The 21,177-nt window shown below is 37.8% G+C and overlaps 1 pseudogene; it reads right to left on the bottom strand.

Annotated features, from left to right (window-relative positions):
* Positions 1 to 9,779: 9,779 nt before the first annotated feature.
* Positions 9,780 to 10,934, bottom strand: LOC131827134 (actin, cytoplasmic 1-like; annotated as a pseudogene).
* Between the last annotated feature and the right edge of the window lie 10,243 nt (positions 10,935 to 21,177).

Raw genomic sequence — 21,177 nt, 5'->3', positions numbered from 1 at the left:
AGGCTCTCTGCTCAGCCGGGAGACTGATTCCCTCTCTCTCTCCCTGCCTGCCTCTCTACCTACTTGTAATCTCTCTCTCTGTCAAATAAATACAATAAAGTCTTTAAAAAAAAAAAAAAAAAGATAGCTGCTCTGAAGGGCCTGGGTGACTCAAACAGTGGAGGGTCTCTGAAGGCATGAGGTTTGTTTCTACAAGCTGAGAGCAAGCCCTCTGACAGCCAGAAAGAAAATGGGGGTTTCAGTTCTCATTCAAAAGGAATTACATTCTGTCAACAAACTGCCTGAGCTTGGAAGAGGACTCTGAACCCCAAATGAGAAAGTAGTCTGGCTGGCCCTTGCTTTCCACTTCGTGAGACACTGAGCGTAGACCCATTTGAGCTGTGCCTAGACTTTAGGCCTACAGAAATGATGAGATAATAAAGGCGTTATTTTAAGTGGCTAAATTTGTGGGGGTTTTTGGTTTTGTTTTGTTTTGTTTTGGCAGCAGTCATAAACTAATACAGTGTTTTAGGTTCCGCTTGTGCTTTCCCTGCCCAAGCTCTGAAATCAGTCATCTTTTTCACGAACACTTCCAACAATGAGACAGCCAATAATAAGCTTGGCTAAGAAGACAGGAACAGACATTTCTCCATAGAAGACATCCAAATGGTCAACAGACACGTTAAAATATGCTCAATATCATCAGCATCAGGGAAATACAAAGAAAAACCACACTGCGATACCACCTCAGCCAGAATGGCTAAAATTATCAATGCAGGAAACAACAGGTTTTGGCAAGGATGCAGAGAAAGGGGAACCTTCTTACACTGTTGGTGGGAATCCAAACTGTGGCAATCACTCTGGAGAACAGCATGGAGATTCCTCAAAAAGTTAAAAATAGAACCACCCAATACCCAGCAATTGCACTAGTGAGAATTTCTCCAAAAGATGCAAACATAGTGAATCAAAGGGGCATGTACCCTAGAGTTTATAGCAGCAATGTCCACAATGCCCAAAGTAAGGAAGGAGTTATATAGATACATATATACATATACATATATATATGTATATGTATATATGTATCTATATAACTTAACCATCAAAAAGAATTAAAATCTTGTCATTTACAATGACATGGATGGATGGAGCTAGAGTGTATTGTGCTAAGTGAAATAACTCAGTCAGAGAAAGACAAATACCATACGATTTCACTCATATGTGGAATTTAAGAAACAAAACAGATGAACATAGGGAAAAGGAAGGAAAAATAAAATAAGATGATGAAAATAGAGAGGGAGGCAAACCATAAAAGACTCTGAACTCTAAGATACAAATTGAGGGTTGCTGGAGGGGAGGAGGGGAGGTGGGGAGGGGGGAAGGGGTGACTGGGTGATGGTCATTAAAGAGGACATGTGATGTAATGAGCACTGGGTGTTATATGCAACTGAGGTATCACTATATTCTAAATGGTAACTAATAATAAAGTAAATGTTAACTAAATTGAATTTAAATAAAGAATTAAAAGAAATAAGCCTGGCTATAATTTTACATATATGCACATATATATACAGTCCCTCAAACATGCAGACACAGACATGCATAAATACTCTCTATAAATATGAACAAAAAGATAAACCCATCTCTATCTAGCTGTACATGCCTTTAATCTTTTTCTCTTGTTTAAACTTTCATTGTTTCGTTTATCAGTTTTAATGGTATACTTTATGTCTATTGCTTATGTAACAATTAATAAACTTATTTGATTTTCCTCTTTCTCTTTTCAAAGAACCATCTTTTAATTTCATTGATTTTCTCTGTTGTTTGCCTTCTATTTCATAGATTTCCCCTTTATCATTTATTTCTTTTATTTTTGGTTTATTTGCTCCCATTTTATAACTTCTTTTTTTAAGATTATGTTTATCTATTGCACAGAGAGAGAGAACACAAGCAGGGGGACTGTTAGAAGGAGAAGCAGGCTTCCCGCTGAGCAGGGAGCCTGATGCGGGGCTCGATTCCAGGACCCTAGGTTCATGACCTGAGCCGAAGGCAAACGCTTAACGACTGAGCGCCTATTTTATAACTGGTGCCCCTATTTTATAACTTCTTATATAGTGTCCCTATTTTATATCTTGTTATAAAGCTCAAGTTTGAAATAAAAGATCTTTTTTTTTTATGATGCTTTTAAAGCTAACTTTCCGTCTAGTCATTGCTAATCCCACAAATTTTGTTATGTGTGTTTTCATGATCATTTGGTACACATATTTTCTATTTTCTCTTATGATCTTTTTGGACTGATGACTAGAATATGTTTTTTCATTTTAAATTATTTGGGGTTTTGATATTTTAATTAGTAATTAATTTCTATTCCCATTGTAATTGCAAAACAGATTTTGTGTGATGTCAATCCTTTGAAATGGATTTAATTTTTCAAAGATAGATATATTTATTTATATATTTATTTGAGAGAGACAGGGAGCACAAGTCAGGGGCAGAGGCACAGGGAGAAACATACTCCCTGCTGAGCAGGGACCCCCCCCAATGTGCGGCTCTATCCCAGGACCTCAAGATCATGACCTGAACTGAAGGCAGACCCTTAATCAACTGAGACACCCAGGCACCCCAACACTTTTAAATTTTTTGAAATGTGTTCTATGTCCCAGCATGTGACTTATCTTGATAAATGTACTGTACACATTTCAAAAGAATATGTGTTTGTTAGGTGGAGTGTTCTATAAATATCAGTTGGGTAAAATTGATAGTGTGGTGAAGTCATTCTTATTTTTAATGATTTTCTGTCTACTTATTTATAAATTACTAAGAGAGGAAAATTGAGATTGCCAATTATAATTTAAATTTGTCTATTTCTCATTTCAGTTCTGTCATTTAGCTGTATGGCTTATAGAGCTCTGTTATGAGGTACATACATATTTAGGATTGCTATGTCTTTTAGAGAAATTGATCTTTTGTTCTTTATTTTGTTCTTCATGTAAAATACCTTTATATTTTTGGCAATACTTCTTATACTGAAGATTGCTTTGTGGGATGTTAATATAGCTACTTCATCTTTCTTACAATTAGAGTTTACACAATATGTTTTTTCATTATTAAGAAAAACAGCTTCATTGAGCTATAATTTACATACTGTGAAATGGACCTCTTTAAGGTGTACAAGCGGTTTTTAAAAAAAATATTGTGCAACTAGCACCACCACTTAATATTAGAATTTTTTTGCCACCTCAAAAGGAAGCCCTGCACCCACTAGCAATCACTCCCCCTTCCACCTAGTCCTTGGCAACCACTAATTTACTTTCTGTCTTTATAGATTTGTCTATTCTGGACATTTCCTATTAATGGAATCATATAAAATGTGACCTAGTTTGGCTGGTTCTATCATTTGGCATGTTTTTCAAGGTTTGTTCATGTTATAACATGTATTGATACTTTATTTGTTTTTATAGCTGGGTAATATTAGAACTATAATAAACTTTAAGTTATATTTTATGGATGGTATGAGTTGGAGTTCAACTTCATTGTTTTACATCTGAATATCCATTTATCCTAGCACCTTCTATTGAAAAGACTATTTTTCCTTAATAAATCACCTTAGTATTTTTCTCAAGATCACTTGACTACAAATGTAAAGTTTTATGTATTGATTATTTTGTATTTTAATAATTTATTAAAATTATTTATTTCAATTCTCTTCCATTGATTTGTTTATCCTTATGCCAGTATCACAATATCTTTATTATTATTTTGTCAGAAGTTTTGAAATCAGGAAATGTGAGTCCTTCAACTTTCTTGTCTTTAAAGATGATTTGGCCTAATCTGGATCCCTGCATTTACATATAAGTTTTGGATAATTGTGATTTTCTGCAACAACAACAACAACAAAAAGACAACTGGGATTTTGATAGGGATTGCACTGAATCTGCAGTTGAGAAATACTGTAATCTTAACAATGTTGAGTCTTCTGATATATGAACATGAACTACCTTTCTCTATATTTGGGTCTTTTGTAGTTTCTTTTAATAATATTTTATAGTTGGGGTGTCTGGATAGCAAAGTCAGTTAAGCATCTGACTCTTGGTTTCATCTCAGGTCATAAACTTGGGGTCATGAGATCAAACCCCTGTGGGCTCTGCACTCAGGTTGAATTCTGTTTGAATTTTTCTCTCCCTCTGCCCCTCCCCATTTCTCAAATAAATATATGCTTAAAAAAATAACATTTTATAGTTTATGTATGTAAATCTTAAACTTCCTTTGTTAAAATATTTCTAAGTATTTTTAGTTTTTAAAGCTATTATAGATAGAATTGTTTTCTTAGTATGATTTTTGGACTATTCACTGATAGTGTTTAGAAGTAAACAACAGAAATAAATTTTGTATATTGATTTCATATCCTCCAATTTTGCTATATGTATTAGTTCTAATAGTGTTTTCATAGATTTCTCTTTTTTTTTCCCCCAAATTTTATTTAAATTCTAGTTAGTTAACATATAGTGTAATATTGGCTTCAGGAGTAGAATTTAGTGATTCATCATTTACATATAACATCCAGAGCTCATCATAACAAGTGCTCCCCTTTATACCCATCATTAGCCCATCCCCCACCCAGATGTTTTCACAGGTTTCTTAGATTTTCTATATAAAGGACCATATCCTCTGTGAATAGAGGTAGTTTTATTTTTTTCCTTTTCAATTTAGATGCCTTTTATATCTTTTTCTTGTCTATCTTGGCTAGAGTCTCCAGAAAAAAATCTTAAATAAAATCTTTCTTTTTTTTTTTTAAAGATATAACCTATCTTTTTCTTTAAACTATGTTTAAGGTAAATAGCATCATAATTGAATATTGTTATATTGATATGCCATTCTTGGCCTTTTAAATAAAAGGCCTTTTATTTCTTTTACATTTTACATGATTTTTTGGTTGCAGTCAGTAGTATGATGTTAAATGTGTTTTTCTAAGAAATCACAACTTTTCAGCATCTGCTGATTTCCATTATGTAAATTTTGCCACCAGTGCTGGTCTCAAACTACCAACATGCTATCACTAGATGGAAAATTGAGAAAGGTATACATCATTCACTTTCATGAAGTACCATCTATCAGCTCCAGCACACCACTGGTTTAATACTACCATGTTTCTTGTTTTGTCTCCCTCCAATTTTAATTTGTTTCCTCCCCACCCCCAATTCTATGCTTTATTATAGGTTGAGTTGTCTTAGAATTCTATTCAATCTTTTCTATTGGACTATTATCTCTACCTCCACATTCTACTTTTTCCAGTAATTGCTCTAAGGTTTCCACTAGCCATATTTAATTTATCATAGCCTATCATCACATACTATTGTATCATTTCATGCATTACATAGGACCCCAATTTATAAAGGCATATTTCTCATTTCCTCTCCCTATCCTTTTTCTTCTTATTAATTTCTTGTTAATTCTATTTCTAAAAATGTGATTAATTACAAAATTGTCAGTGTTTTGGTTCAAAAAATCAATAATTTTTTATATAACTTAAAAATAATAAAATATATTTTATATTGTCCCACATATTAACCATTTATGACATTTTTTATTTTGTGTGTATTTGAATTTTTATTTAGTAGTATTTTTCTTTAGCCTGAAAAACATCATTTAAGATTTTTTTGTAGTATGAGTTTGTTGACCAAAAATTCTTTCAGGTTTGTTTGTCTGAGAATATCTTTATTTTACTTTCATTTGAGTGATCTTTTGACTGGATATAGATTTCTAATTTGACACATTTAGTTTTCTTTTGGCATTTTAAAAATGGTTTTCTATTGTCTTCTGCTTTGCATTCTTTCTTATGAAAAGTCAGTTGTATTTCTAACTTCATACCCCTGTATGTAATGTGTCTTTTTATTCCTCTGGCTAATTTTAAGAATTTTTCTTCATAACAATTTTTTTAAACCAATTTTCATCATGATATGCCTTTGTCTTGATTTTGCACCTTGGAGTATGTTGAACTCTTTAGATTGTTGGGTTAATATTTTTAATTATATCTAAAATTTTTCAGTTATGTTTAAAAAAAACTTTTTTTTTCTCTTGTAAGTGATAGATATGTTTATGGCATAGATGTGGAGATGGTTTCATGGATGTAAACTATCTCCAAATTCATGAAGTCATAAACATTAAAGATGCATAGTTTTTTATAAGTACTTCATAGTTTAATAAAATATAAAAAAAAATCTTCTGACTCTTCCCTTTTCTGAGTAATTACACATATGTTAAACCATTAGATATTGTTTCTTGGGGAATTTATGCTTTGTTGTAGATTTATTAAAAATAGCCTGTGTTATAATTTACATATCATAAAATTCACTCATTTTAAGTATATAATCCAAACACATGATTTTGTAGATTTACAGAGATGTGCACCACTACCATGATTTAATATTAGAACATTTCCAACATCCCAAAAAACAATCCTGTACCTATTTACAGTCATTCCCCTTTCCTACCCCTAGAGTTAAACAACCGCCAATCTACTCTCTATCTAGATGATTTGTCTTTTCTTGACATATAAAATAAATGGAATCATACAATATGTATTCTTTTATGCCTGGCTTCTTTCACTGAGCCTAATATATTTGAGATTTGTTTGTTTTCTATCCATCTTCTATCTCTACCTCAATTTTGATAGTTTCCACTGTACTGCCTTCACGTTCACTTATTCTTTTTTTCCATGCAATGTCTAATACATTAAGTCCAGTGACTTTTTTATTTCAAATATTTTAATTTTCAGCTCTAAAAGTTTGACTTGGGTCTTTTCTATAGTGTCTATTTCTTTTTTCATTGTATACCTGTTTTCCTTAAACTCTTGGTTATATTCATTATAGCTGATTCACAATTCTTATCTGTTGATTTAATTGTCTCTATCATTTCTGGGTCTGCTCCTATTGACTTATTTTCTCATGGCTATGGGTCACATTGTCATGCTTCCTTGCAGTTCCAGTAGATTTTTATTGTATGCCTTCTATTGTGAATGTTGAGTTATTGAGTGTATGGATTTTGTTACCTTTCTCTGAAGAAGTTTGAGTTTAATTCTTGTGAGCAATTGATCCTTTGAAGTCCCTTGATTTTCTTAAGGCTTGTTTTAAAGCTTTGGTAGGGCATTTGTAGCATAACCTAGATTGTAATAAAGCAGAACTTTTCTAGAGCCTTTACTAAATGGTCAGTTGTTCAAGAATGTCTCTCTACTCTGGCTCAAGTACAGAACTTCAATGTCTTCTAGTTCTGTGGAAGCTATAGTGGCTTTTCAGTTTATAGTTCCCTGGTAGTTGTCTTTGTCTGCCCTCATTGAGTGTCACCCTATGCATATAGAGATTATTATTTAGTCAAACACTTAAGGGACCCCAATGAAGATTTCTGGATTTCTTATTCTGTGTAATTTCCATTCTTTCACTTTCTGTGGCACAATTGCTACCTGCCTCAGCTTCCCTAATCTCTGATCTGTCTTCTTAGCCAGTGAGACCATTGTAAGAAATCTCCAAGGTACCTATGCAGGTCAATGAAAAACAAAACATTTCATGTCGAGATTTGTCAGTGTATCTCCCTCCTGTTTATATTTTTACCTTCATTCTCCAAAGATAAGCCATTCCTTTGCAAATTATTTTTCTTCCAAAAAGAAATTATTTTCAGAAGGGGTTCACACTTGATTTAAGATAATTATTTGGAAAATATTTAAGTACACATGATTTATCTTAAAATACTTTCTAAAGGGAAATTGTATTAGCTAGATAATTACATAGGTTCAGCGTAAAGTCTTTGCAGCTTCCCTCTATCAATGCAGTAATAACATTAATGCTAATATTAGCTAATACTTAAATAGATAGATGATGTGCCAGGTAATCCAAGTGCTTTACATATGCTAACTTGTTTAAGAAACTATGAGGTAAATGTTATAATTACTCAGATGAAGAAACAGAGCTACAGAGAGATTAAGGAATTTTTCCATGGTCACACAGCTAGAATGTTTCAAATATATTCTGAATAAACTTTGGAGACGGTGCCTCTGTCCTGGCCAAAAAGCAGACTTCACTAGATGATGTAATCATTTAAATTTACAATCCCTTTTGATTGCTGGCTAAAAGCCCAAACTCATACTCATACCTAAGGAAGCTCTTGTCAGATTAAATCAACTGGAGTGCTGCCTGCATTCATTGTATAAGACTTGTATCATCATAAACATCCTGTAACTGAAGCCAGAATTTAGGAGAAGAGTACTCATTCACATCAACAGTGTTACTTGGATTGAAAAAGTTGGGATTTTTTAAAAAATTAGCATTACAATAGTTTTATTAAAGACATTGTTCATGTCTATTTAAATGGAAATAACATTCTGGGTTGGTTCACTGAAAGAAATTTTCTCTTTTCTTACAGGGTTGGAGGTTCAGAGACTTGGAAAGTAGTTCCTTTCTGAACTCTTGGCAGGAGACAAATCTTTCTTTCAGCACATAAAATCTCAATGATTGAATTGTGTGTGTGTTAAAAGCCCCTAGAAGAGACTTGCTCATCTTATTTGGTAGAGAATCTACGATAGAGGCAGAAAGTAGTAGCTAAAAGAAGAGAAAAAGAAGGTGCCCCTGACAAAAGTACGGATTCAAATTTGGGAAATGGGTGACCTGGGATATTTATACCTTCTTTGGAAAAGAAGAAAGTATTTTCTAGTGCATGTTGGGTTCATGCACAACCAAACTAGAAAGAAATGTCACTTCATTGGGTGAAATCTCCCAGGAGCCAAGTTATGGTAGATTGGAAAAATGTATGAATTCTCCTAGTGCTAGCAGAGACACTATGGACCCCGATTTGCCAGGAATACCCAAAGCATCTCTATAGTGGCCTGAAACCCAGAGTATTCATTAAAAACTTTCATATAGTACTGGGTAGGGAAATGCCTAGTAGCTACAGGCAATAGTTAGGTTACAGAGAATTGGAAAATGTCTTGAAAAAGTGAGAAATGATGGAACCATGGTGCATCTTAATGTCAACTTGATGCATTTGTAAATTTGTGACATTACTAATCTATGTACAAAAGTAAATATAATTATATAATTATAAAATAAAGAAGTAAATTTCTAAGAAGAGCATGTGAATTAAAATGAGTTCAATATTTTATTTATTTATTTATTTATTTAAGGTGTGCACACTTTATCGAACTGGTCTTGTCAGTGTACAGGGAAGTGCCTGGCTGCCTCGTGCCTCAACTCCACTCCCAAGGAAACCAAAACGCCTTCATGAATCTTAAATTGGAGGGGACAAAAAAGGGGGAAGCCATGATGGCAGACCATTCAAAATAGAACAGAAAGAACAGGTTTTAAGGTGAAGATTAAAAAAAAAAAATTTGGACTACATAATTTACACAAAAGCAATTTTATCACCCTCCTGTGTAGACTTGGGTAAGAACTGCCCCTTCTCAGAGAGAAATAGAGTGGCTTTTGGGAAGGCAAGGGACTTCCTGTAACAATGAATCTCACGATATTTGGAATGACTATTTAAAAAAAAAAAAGTACAATCAAAGTCCTCGGCCACATTGTAGAATTTTGGGGATACTCGTTCCAACCAACTGCTGTCACCTTCACCGTTCCAATTTTTAAATCCTGAGTTGTGCCAAAAAAAAAAAGAAAAGAAAAAAAATTGAGAAAAAGAAAACGGAAAAAATTTCAAAAACAAAAAACAGTAATTAAAAAAAATGCACACAAATAAAGCCATGCCAATCTTATATCGTTTTCTGTGCAAGTTAGGTTTTATCAAGAAAGGGTGTAACGCCAACTAAAGTAGCAGTCCGCCTAGAAGCATTTGCGGTGGACGATGGAGGGGTTCGGAATCGTCATACTCCTGCTTGCTGATCCAAATCTGCTGGAAGGTGGACAGCGAGGCCAGGATGGAAGTGGAGTACTTGCACTCAGGGTGGGGGCGATGATCTTGCTCTTCATCTTGCTGGGCGCCAAGGTGATGATCTCCTTCTGCATCCTGATGGCAATGCCAGGGTACCTGGTGGTCCCGCCGGACAGCACCGTGCTGGCGTACAGGTCCTCGCGGATGTCGATGTCACACTTCGTGATGGAGTTGAAGGTAGCTTCGTGGATGCTGCAGGATTCCATGCCCAGGAAGGAAGGCTGGAAGAGCACCTCTGGGCAGTGGAACTGCTTGTTGCCAATGGTGATGACCTGCCCATCAGGCAGCTCATAGCTCTTCTTCAGGGAGGACCTGAAGTCCGCAGTGGCCGTCTCCTGCTCGAAGTCCAGGGCCACATAACACAGCTTCTCTTTGATGTCATGCACGATTTCCCGCTCGGCAGTGGTGGTGAAGCTATAGCCGCGCTCCTTAAGGATCTTCATGAGGTAGTCCGTCAGGTCCCGGCCAGCCAGGTCCAGATGCAGGATGGCGTCGGGCAGGGTGTACCCCTCATAGATGGGCACAGTATGGATGATCCCGTCCCTGGAGTCCATCACGATGCCATCGTGGCCAGAGGCGTACAGGGACAGCACAGCCTGGATGGCCACATACATGGCCGGGGTGTTGAAGGTCTGGAATATCATCTGGGTCATCTTCTCACAGTTGGCCCTGGGGTTCAGTGGAGCATTGGTCAGCAGCACGGGGTGCTCCTCTGGGGTCACACGCAGTTCATTGTAGATGGTGTGGTGCCAGATCTTCTCCATGTCATCCCAGTTGGTGACAATACTGTGCTCGATGGGGTGCTTCAAGGTCAGGATGCCCTTCTTGCTCTGGGTCTCCTCGCGCACACAGGAGTCCTTCTGGCCCATGCCCACCATAACACCCTGGTGCCGTGGGCACCCCTCGATGGAAGGGAAGATGGCCTGGAGGGCATTGTCACCTGTGAAGCTGGCTTTGCCCATGCCGGAGCCGTTGTGGACCACCAGAGCAGCGATATCGTCATCCATGGCAAACGGGGGTGGTGTAAACTGGCGGTGGCAGTGGCCAAGAGGCGAGGGTGAGGGGCCTGTGTTCGCAGGGTGGACATGGTCTCGGTGGTCTCAATATCTTATTTTTAAAGAGATTTTATTTATTTGAGATGGAGAGAGATTGAGAAAGAGCATGAAAGCGGGGGGTGGGGGAGTGGGGGAGGAGTGGAGGGAGAGGGAGAGAGAGAATCCCAAGCCGACTGTACTCTGAGCATTGAGCCTAATGTGGGGCTTGAACCCATGGCCCTGAGATTATTACCCAAGCAGAAAACAAAGAGTCCAACACTTAACTGTGTCACCCAGGCACCCCATAGTGTATGTACAAAAGTAAATATAATTGTATAATTATAAAATAAAGGAGTTAAATTTCTGAGAGGCATGTGAATTAAAATGAGCCCAATATTTTAGATCACTATAATTTAAAAAGTCATTTTCTGACAATCATAAAAATATTTTAAATTAATAGAGCTATTTTCTAAAATCTAAGTCAACAAAAACTCGCACTGCAATTTTAAAGATGGATTAACTCATCTGAAAATAGGGCAATTATTCTGTGAATTTTAATACATATACAAAGTCTGTTATATACAGAACATGTACAGAAGCCAGTTACTTGTAATGCAGATCAAATTTGCCCAAATGAATTGAAAAACTTCATTTAGAACATAGTAAACAAAAAAGCCAATATTAGCCAGTATGTTATTGTTGAGATATTGTGAGTTTGGAAATTGTTAATAAAAATTAAATTACTGGAACTTAAATATATCTTTAAATTTTTAATATTTACTTAAAAGGTGTTTTAAAATTAACTTTTATTGTTTCAATCCTTGAATTAACTTTTCTCAGCAAGTAGGCATGCCCCATCTACTTATTTACTGGTTATTTGGGTCTCCTGCCAATTGGAGTATTTCTAAATGTGGAACATTTATACACACTATTCAGGGGTGAGCTGTTGGACTACAGCTGCCCATGTCTTCATGAAATAAGTATCAACTGCTCTGCCACACTGAAGATACAAGTGACAGGAAGTCTATTTTCTCTTTCCCAGGTTAAATTAAAATTGCTTAACCTCCTACATTCCAGATGAGAAGGAAATCCTACCATACATTCCTGGGACTCCCTCAATCTCTTTGCTCATCCAAAAACTGTTGTAGTTTCTCATCCAGCAAAGAGGTCCATCTACTTTCACTTCTACCTGGAGAAGAACTTTGTGTCTTAAGATCTGCTGTTGCCTTGTGGTCATTGCTCCTTGCTGCCACACACTGTCCCTTTTAAGAGTCACTTGACAGTCCAGAGATGCAGGGAAGTTACCATCAACCAATTTCTGCCAAACTCGAGGTCAGCCTAAACTTTCAAAGGAGGCCACTTCTGTAGGTGGCCTTGACCTAAGGTATCTTCTCTGGAATCCCTGGATATCATCTAAGTGCCCATGTAGCTAAGTCTTCTGTCCAGAGGTGCTATGCTTGAGCTGATTAGAAGGTCAGCCCATGATAGAATGTGCAGCAAATGTCCCTTCTCCAGTCTCAGAACTTCAGGGAGGCTGGGGAAGAGTTATCTAGTCTCTGTTCTTTACTAACAAGACACAGAGAGCTCACTCCATACCCTTCTTTAGGAAACAGAGCTTGCTTGTCTTTGAGAAGGGCCCAGATTATTATTATTTTTTTAAGATTTTATTTATTTATTTGACAGACAGAGATCACAAGTAGGCAGAGAAGCAGGCAGAGGGAGAGGAGGAAGCAGGCTCCCCACCGAGCAGAGAGCCCGATGCGGGGCTCCATCCCAGGACCCTGGGACCATGACCTGAGCCAAAGGCAGAGGCCTCAACCCACTGAGCCACCCAGGCGCCCCGGGCCCAGATTATTTTTAATGGGAAGTACTTTCTCCACTGCCCTGATCAGTCATTCTACCCAGGATAATCCAAAGGAACTTCTGGCATCTATCTTGCTGAAGCAACAAGTAAATAATTTCTAGTACTACCAACAACACAATTCAAATCAGAAATTATATCTTCAGTGGGTTGCCTCATCACTTTTATAGTATTATGTGGTAAAGAATCTTTAGGTGGCTCTCTAATTTTTAAAATCTCTACTGTTTGCAATAAACTACTTATGCCATCTCTTAGGTAATGAATTTATGTAACAGTTGTCGATGTGACCTATTTTTGGCTTTCCTGGTTGGGTATAGAGCTGAAAGTTCAGTAGAACTTTCTGTAATGATAGAACTGTTCTAAATGTGTGCTATTTCATGTGGTAGCCACTAGTTACATTAGGTATTTGGAAAGTGGGACATGCAACTGAGAAACTGAAATTTTAAGTTTATTTTAAATAATTTAAGTCTAAATAGCACATGTGGCTAATAGCTAATGCATTCAATGGAAAGAGTATTTATTTGCCTTAATTACTCTTTGTGAAAGAAGTTAATCAAAATGCATTTCCAGAGTGAGCTTTTTCTGTAAATTCTGAGTTTAAATAGATTCATCTTTACACAAAACAAAACACTTCTGGCATTTTAAAAAAATGTTTAAAATATATATCTTTGTTCTTTCATCAAAACAAATCTAATTATAAACTTTAGAACCAGATATTTTTGCTGGATAAGCCTTACCTATTGGCCTTTCTCTCTTACACAGTGTGGCTTTTATAAGTTAAACATTTGCAGTGGTAACATAAATAATTTCCCTCCAAAATTAACACACACTGAATTTTGAGTGCAGAAAGACATTCTCCACCCTCCTCAGCCCATCTTTCTGTCAACATAACCTGTCTTACAGAGCTGGTCTATGAATTGATTCTTTTACGAAATGTGATTTTTTTTGCCTCTTAAGAATAAGACCCTACTGTGTAGAGAAATTGAAAATTAAAAATAAATGTGAACTTGTGTTATTTCTTTGGATTTACTATCTTTTTGACAACTTGCCTTCAACTAAAACAGGACTGAGTTTTGTTAATAGTCTCATCCAAAAGACTCAGATTTCTGTCCCACCCAAAATGCTAAATATATATGAAGCTTGATTGTCTTCAGTAAAAGGTATTTCAATTTACCACAAGGCCACAGTTTTGCCCAGGGTTATTTTTAAGAAACATGTTCATATTGGATAATTGCATCCTCTGCCACAAGGGCTAAAATTAGTTTCCAAAGATCCATTTTTCTTCTCTCATACTCACTGGGACCCCAGTCTCTGAAATTATTTTTTTTAAATGTCTGACAACTCCGGAATAATTCCAGTGTTCAAACATTATACATTTTCGGGTAGCTGAAAAGTGAATCTGCAAAGAAAATGATTCATTTTTGCTCTGTGACAAAAAGGCGAAAGAATTTCACTTGGAAAAACTATCTATATATCTATATTTAGGGAGTCTGATTTATGCAACTTGTAGTCAGTAGAAACAGTCTTTTAAGAAACAGCTGGTATACCTGAATCTTCTGTAAACTTGCTTTAAAAGCTGGTTCGGGAAGAACGTGCTTGCATAGAGTTACAAATAATCTTCTACTGGAAAGAAAAATTTCAGCTGATTTAAAGAATATGCTTTCCCCTTGACTGTCTACTATAGTGGCCTGAGAGATGAGCCGTGACTATAATAATTTATCCAAGACTTCAAAGCCATTGTAGAGTCTATGCAAGTATCATGTAAGATCATGCTTAATTTAAAATGCCTGCTACTGAAGAAGTAGAAGCATACATCAGAGTTGGCATCAAAAATGTACCAAGAGGGATATGTGAGCAAACAAATGCCAGGAAATTCAGGCTGATGCCTTAGAAGTTTTCTCCTGTGGGTCTGAGTATTAAAGAGAATTACATACTGGAGGAAGTATGCTTGTACCAAAAGGCAATAACACTGCATCACCAGGCTGGTCTTTGAGCCCAAATTGGGATTGATTAAATCTCTCATCCACACAATACAGCCGGGTAGGAGCAGATAAGAGACACATAGATATGCATTATTTATTTCTGTTGTGCTTAGCACAGTGGGATCTGTGCCCTTTACAAATTAACTACTTAGTCGCTGAGCTGGGTAATCCAAAGTCAGGGAAGGGTTTGTTATCTCTGTCTTCACCAAAGAAGCGACAGAAATAAAGGGGACTCAGATCACAGCATGAACTTTGCCTAAGGAAGGTGATAGACTTCCTCAAGGAAGCAATAAGATATGAGAACAAATCTCGGAGAATTGCTACAATCTCTGTCCCTAAAATATCTCAAACAATAGGACACCCACCCTTTGGTAGGGATGCCTTATTAAACATAGCTTCTTTGGAAATAGGGGCTGTCCTGCAACTCAAGTTGAGAGTTGCCCATGTGTGGTGAGATGTCCTGAGGTGTCACTGCTGTCTTCCATCCTGGGTGCTAGTACTGTGCTCCCTGCCACAGACTGCTTGGCAACTGAGCTGACAGAGCTCAATAATTCTTGTTGGATCAAATGGGTAAATGTAGAAAGAAATGAAGTTATCTACTGCTACCTATCAAAATTACCCTGTTTTTGGCAGCCTAAGACACAAACATTTATTATCTCAGAGTTTGTGTGGGTCAAGAATTCAGGAGTGGCTTAGTGAGGTAGTTCTAGCTCTTGTGAAGGTGTAGTGAAGAGGTTGGCTGGGCAGTAGAAGCAGAGATTAAGGTTCTCTGTGTTGGTAAGAGTTTGGACACTAGCAGTGCTTGGGTGGCTCAGTTGGTGGAGTGGTTAAGTGTCTGCTTTCAGCTCAAGTCCTGATCCCAGGGTCCTGGAATCAAGCCCTGAGTTGAGCTCCCTGCTCATTGGGGAGCCCGCTTCTCTCTCTCCCTTTGCCCCTCTTCCCTACTTGTGCTCTCTCTCTCTCTCTCAAAAAAAAAATAATAATAATAATAAAATTTATCTTAATTACAAAAAAAATATAAGTGTTCAGAAGCCAAAGGTGCAATTGTTAAGGATAATGAGTCAGGGACAGTGAAGCAACGGGTAGAGATCCCAAATTTAGAGGTACTCAGAATTAAGGCCAGAGGAAATGGAACCATACGTGGAGTCTGAGCAAGGAGGAGTCAGAATGTCTAAGTGGAATGAGAAAGAGCAAGAGGTGAGCTAAGCAGCAAACACATAGTATATGACTTGGAACAAAGCGGGCAGGAGGCTAGATCAGCTGGTAAGAAAGGACACTAGGCTGGGAAGTACCAGCCAGAGCAATGTGATTTGGGTCTTTGTTGCCCCATGCTGGTGTTTGCTTCACCCGGGTAATAGGGAGAGGCTAACAGGACAAGATAGGCAGAGAAGTTGTTAGGAGGTTTAGAAGAGGATTGTTTTGACCTTGAGAGCCCTGCGTAGGTAGTTGCTTATTCACCTTGGGGTAGTTCTGCCCTGTTTCTCCCTTGCATTTCCATTGATACAAACTGAGTCCAGCTCCTGACCTTGCTGGAGCCTAGCTATGGCATCATGCTACTGTTTCTGTCACCATGGGATTCTGAAAATATTTATTTGCAACTCCTACAGATGGAACATAAAATCAATAAACATTAGGCTCCATCCCAGTCTTTGAAAATATGTCACCGTAAGAAATGTGTAGCGGAGCCTGGGTGGTTCAGTTGGTTAAGTGTCCAACTCCTGGTTTCAGCTCAGGTCACGATCTCAGGGTTGGGATTGAGTCTGCTTAAGGCTCCAGGCTCAGCACAGAGTCAGCTTCAGATTCTCTCTCCCCTCCCTCTGCTTCTCTCCCTGTTCATGCTCTCTCTCTCTCTAAAATTAAATAAAATCTTAAAAAAAAAAAAAAAAGAAATGTGTATAGATCAATGGAACAGAATAGAGAGCCCAGAAAAAGACCCTCAACTCTATGGTCAACTAATCTTCGACAAAGCAGGAAGGAATGTCCAATGGAAAAAAGACAGCTTCTTCAACAAATAGTGCTGGGAAAATTGGACAGCCACATGCAGGAAAATGAAATTGGACTATTTCCTTACACCACACAAGAAAATAGACTCAAAATGGATGAAGGGGGGTTGCGAGTCAAGATGGCAGAGAAGTAGCAGGCTGAGACGACATCAGGTAGCAGGAGATCAACTAGATAGCTTATCTAATCATTGCAAACACCTACAAATCCAATGGGAAATCAAAGAGAAGAAGAGCAACAATTCTAGAAACAGAAAATCGATCACTTTCTGAAAGGTAGGACCTGTGGAGAAGTGAATCCAAAGCGATGGGAAGATAGACCATGGGGGGAGGGGCCAGCTTCCGGCAAGCAGTGGAGCAATGGAGCACAAAATCAGGACTTTTAAAAGTCTGCTCCACGGAGGGACATTGTTCCAGAGGCTAAACCGGGGGGAAGCCAATGCAGGGCCAGCGTAACCCTAGGTTCCACAGAGTCACAGAAGGTCCAGGGGTTTCTGTGTGTCACAGAGCTCGCAGGTATTAGAACGGGGAAGCCAGCTAGAGAGACAGAGCCGAGGAGTGAGCTCTCAGCTCGGGGTTACCTTGAACCGGTCGCAGCCTGGGTGAGCTCAGAGTGTGGCCGGAGGCCATGGAGACAGAAGCGACCAGGCGCTTTTCTCCAAGTGTGAGCAATTGAGTGCTTTCCCCCAAGCACAGCCAGAGGCCAGGGAGAAGGGGACAGTTGGGCACTTTTCTCTGAGGGCGCACTGAGAGCGGACCCGAGCTCTTGGCTCCTCCGGGCCAGAGACCAGGAGGCCGCCATCTTCATTCCCATCCTCCGGAACTCTTCGGAAAACGCTCAGGGAACAAAAGCTCCCAAAAGCAAACCCGAGCAGATTACTTAGCCAGGCCCCTGGTTAGGGTGGTGCAATTCCGCCTGGGGCAAAGACACTTGAGAATCACTACAACAGGCCCCTCCCCCAGAAGATCAACAAGAAACCAAGCAAAGACCAACTTCACTCATCAAGGAAAAGAGTGGAATTCCAGAGGAGGAGGAAGCAAATCTTATCTGGACAAAATGACAAGGTGGAAAAACTCACCACAAAAAAAAAAAAAAAGAGCAAGAGGCAGTACCAAAAGCTGGGGACCTAATCAATACAGACATATGTAATATGACAGATCTGGAGTTCAGAATGACGATACTCAAGGTTCTAGCCAAGCTCAAAAAAGGCATAGAAGATATTAGAGAAACGCTCTCCAGAGAGATAAAAGCCCTTTCTGGAGAAATAAAAGAACTAAAATCTAACCAAGTTGAAATTTAAAAAGCTATTAATGAGGTACAATCAAAAATGGAAGCTCTTACTGCTAGGATAAATGAGGCAGAAGAAAGAATTAGTGACATAGAAGACCAAATGACAGAGAATAAAGAAGCTGAGCAAAAGAGAGACAAATACTGGACCATGAGGAGAGAATTCGAGAGATAAGTGACACCATAAGATGATACAACATTAGAATAATTGGGATTCCAGAAGAAGAAGAAAGAGAGAGGGGAGCAGAAGGTATATTGGAGAGTATTATTGTAGAGAATTTCCCTAATATGGCAAAGGGAACAAACATCAAAATCCAGGAGATGCTAAGAATGCCCCGCAAAATCAATAAAAATAGGTCCACACCCCATCACCTGATAGTAAAATTTACAAGTCTTAGCAAAAAAAAAGAAAATCCTGAAAGCAGCCCAGGAAAAGAAGTCTGTAACATACAAGGGTAAAAACATTAGATTGGCAGCGGACCTATCCACAGAGACCTGGCAGGCCAGAAAGAACTGGCATGATATATTCAGAGCACTAAACAAGAAAAACATGCAGCCAAGAATACTATATCCAGCTAGGCTATCATTGAAAATAGAAGGAGAGATTAAAAGCTTCCAGGACAAACAAAAACTGAAAGAATTTGCAAACACCAAACCAGCTCTACAGGAAATATTGAAAGGGGTCCTCTAAGCAAAGAGAGACCCTAAAATAGTAGTTCAGAAAGAAACAGAGACAATATACAGTAACAATCACCTTACAAGCAATACAATGGCATTGAATTCATATCTCTCAATAGCTACCCTGATTGTTAATGGGCTAAAATGCCCCAATCAAAAGACACAGGGTATCAGAATGGATAAAAAAAACAAAACCCATCAATATGTTGCCTACAAGAAACTCATTTTAAACCCGAAGACACCTCCAGATTTAAAGTGAGGGGGTGGAAAAGAAGTTACCATGCTAATGGACATCAGAAGAAAGCAGGAGTGGCAATCCTTATATCAAATCAATTAGATTTTAAGCCAAAGGCTATAATAAGAGATGAGGAAGGAAAATATATCATACTCAAAGGATCTGTCCAACAAGAAGATCTAACAATTTTAAATATCTATGCCCCCCACATGGGAGCAGCCAACTATATAAACCAATTAATAACAAAATCAAAGAAATACATCAACAATAATACAATAATAGTAGGGGACTTTAACACTCCCCTCACTGAAATGGATAGATCATCTAAGCAAAAGATCAACAAGGAAATAAAGGCCTTAAATGACACATTGGACCAGATGGACATCACAGATATATTCAGAACATTCCATCCCAGAGCAACAGAATACACATTCTTTTCTAGTGCACATGGAACATTCTCCAGAATAGACCACATCCTGGGTCATAAATCAGGTCTCAACTGGTATCAAAAGATTGGGATCATTCCCTGCATATTTTCAGACCACAATGCTCTGAAGCTAGGAAATTTGGAAAGAACCCAAATACATGGAGATTAAATAGCATCCTTCTAAAAAATTAATGGGTCAACCAGGAAATTAAAGAAGAATTGAAAAAAATTATGGAAACAAATAATAATGAAAACAGAACAGTTCAAAATCTGTGGGACACAACAAAGGCAGTCATGAGAGGAAAATATATAGTGGTACAAGCCTTTCTCAAGAAACAAGAAAGGTCTCAAATACACAACCTAACCCTACACCTAAAGGAGCTGGAGAAAGAACAAGAAAGAAAGCCTAAACCCAACAGGAGAAGAGAAATCATAAAGATCAGAGCAGAAATCAATGAAATAGAAACTAAAAAAACAATAGAACAAATCAATGAAACTAGGAGCTGGTTCTTTGAAAGAATTAATAAGATTGACAAACCCCTGGCCAGAGTTATCAAAAAGAAGAGAGAAAGGAACCAAATAAATAAAATCATGAATGAAATGGGAGAGATCACAACCAACACCTAAGAAATACAAACAATTATAAGAACATACTATGAGCAACTCTATGCCAACAAATTCGACAATCTGGAAGAAATGGATACATTTCTAGAGACATATAAACTACCACAACTGAAGCAGGAAGTAATAGAAAACCTGAACAGACCCATAACCAGTAAGGAGATTGAAACAGTCATCAAAAATCTCCAAACAAACAAAAGTCCAGGGCCAGAAGGCTTCCCGGGGGAATTCTACCAAACATTTAAAGAAGAACTAATTCCTATTCTCCTGAAACTGTTCCAAAAAATAGAAATGGAAGGAAAACTTCCAAACTCATTTTATGAGGCCAGCATCACCTTGATCCCAAAACCAGACAAGGATCCCATCAAAAAAGAGAATTACAGACCAATATCCTTGATGAACACAATGCAAAAATTCTCACCAAAATACTGGCCAATAGGATCCAACAGCACATTAAAAGGATTATTCACCACGATCAAGTGGGATTTATTCCAGGGCTGCAAGGTTGGTTCAACATCTGCAAATCAATCAATGTGATACAATACATTAATAAAAGAAAGAACAAGAACCATATGATACTCTCAATAGATGCTGAAAAGGCGTTTGACAAAGTGCAGTGTCCCTTCCTGATTAAAACTCTTCAAAGTGTAGGGATAGAGGGCACATACCTCAATATGATCAAAGCCATCTATGAAAAACCCACTGCAAATATCATTCTCAATGGAGAAAAACTGAAAGCTTTTCCGCTAAGGTCGGGAACACGGCAAGGATGTCTGTTATCACCACTGCTGTTCAACATAGTAATAGAAGGCCTAGCCTCAGCAACCAGACAACAAAAAGAAATTAAAGGCATCTAAATCGGCAAAGAAGAAGTCAAACTATAACTCTTTGCAGATGATATGATACTATATGTGGAAAACCCAAAAGACTCCACTCCAAAACTGCTAGAACTTGTACAGGAATTCAGTAAAGTGTCAGGATATAAAGTCAATGCACAGAAATCAGTTGCATTTCTTTACACTAACAACAAGACAGAAGAAAGAGAAATTAAGGAGTCAGTTCCATTTACAATTGCACCCAAAACCATAAGATACCTAGGAATAAACCTAACCAAAGAGGCAAAGAATCTAAACTCAGAAAACTATAAA

This window comes from Mustela lutreola, chromosome 3 (genome assembly GCF_030435805.1).
Source record: "Mustela lutreola isolate mMusLut2 chromosome 3, mMusLut2.pri, whole genome shotgun sequence".
NCBI classification, from domain to species: Eukaryota; Metazoa; Chordata; class Mammalia; order Carnivora; family Mustelidae; genus Mustela; species Mustela lutreola.
The sequence above is the reverse complement of the archived record's forward strand: the minus strand, read 5'-3'. Positions and strand labels throughout refer to the sequence as shown.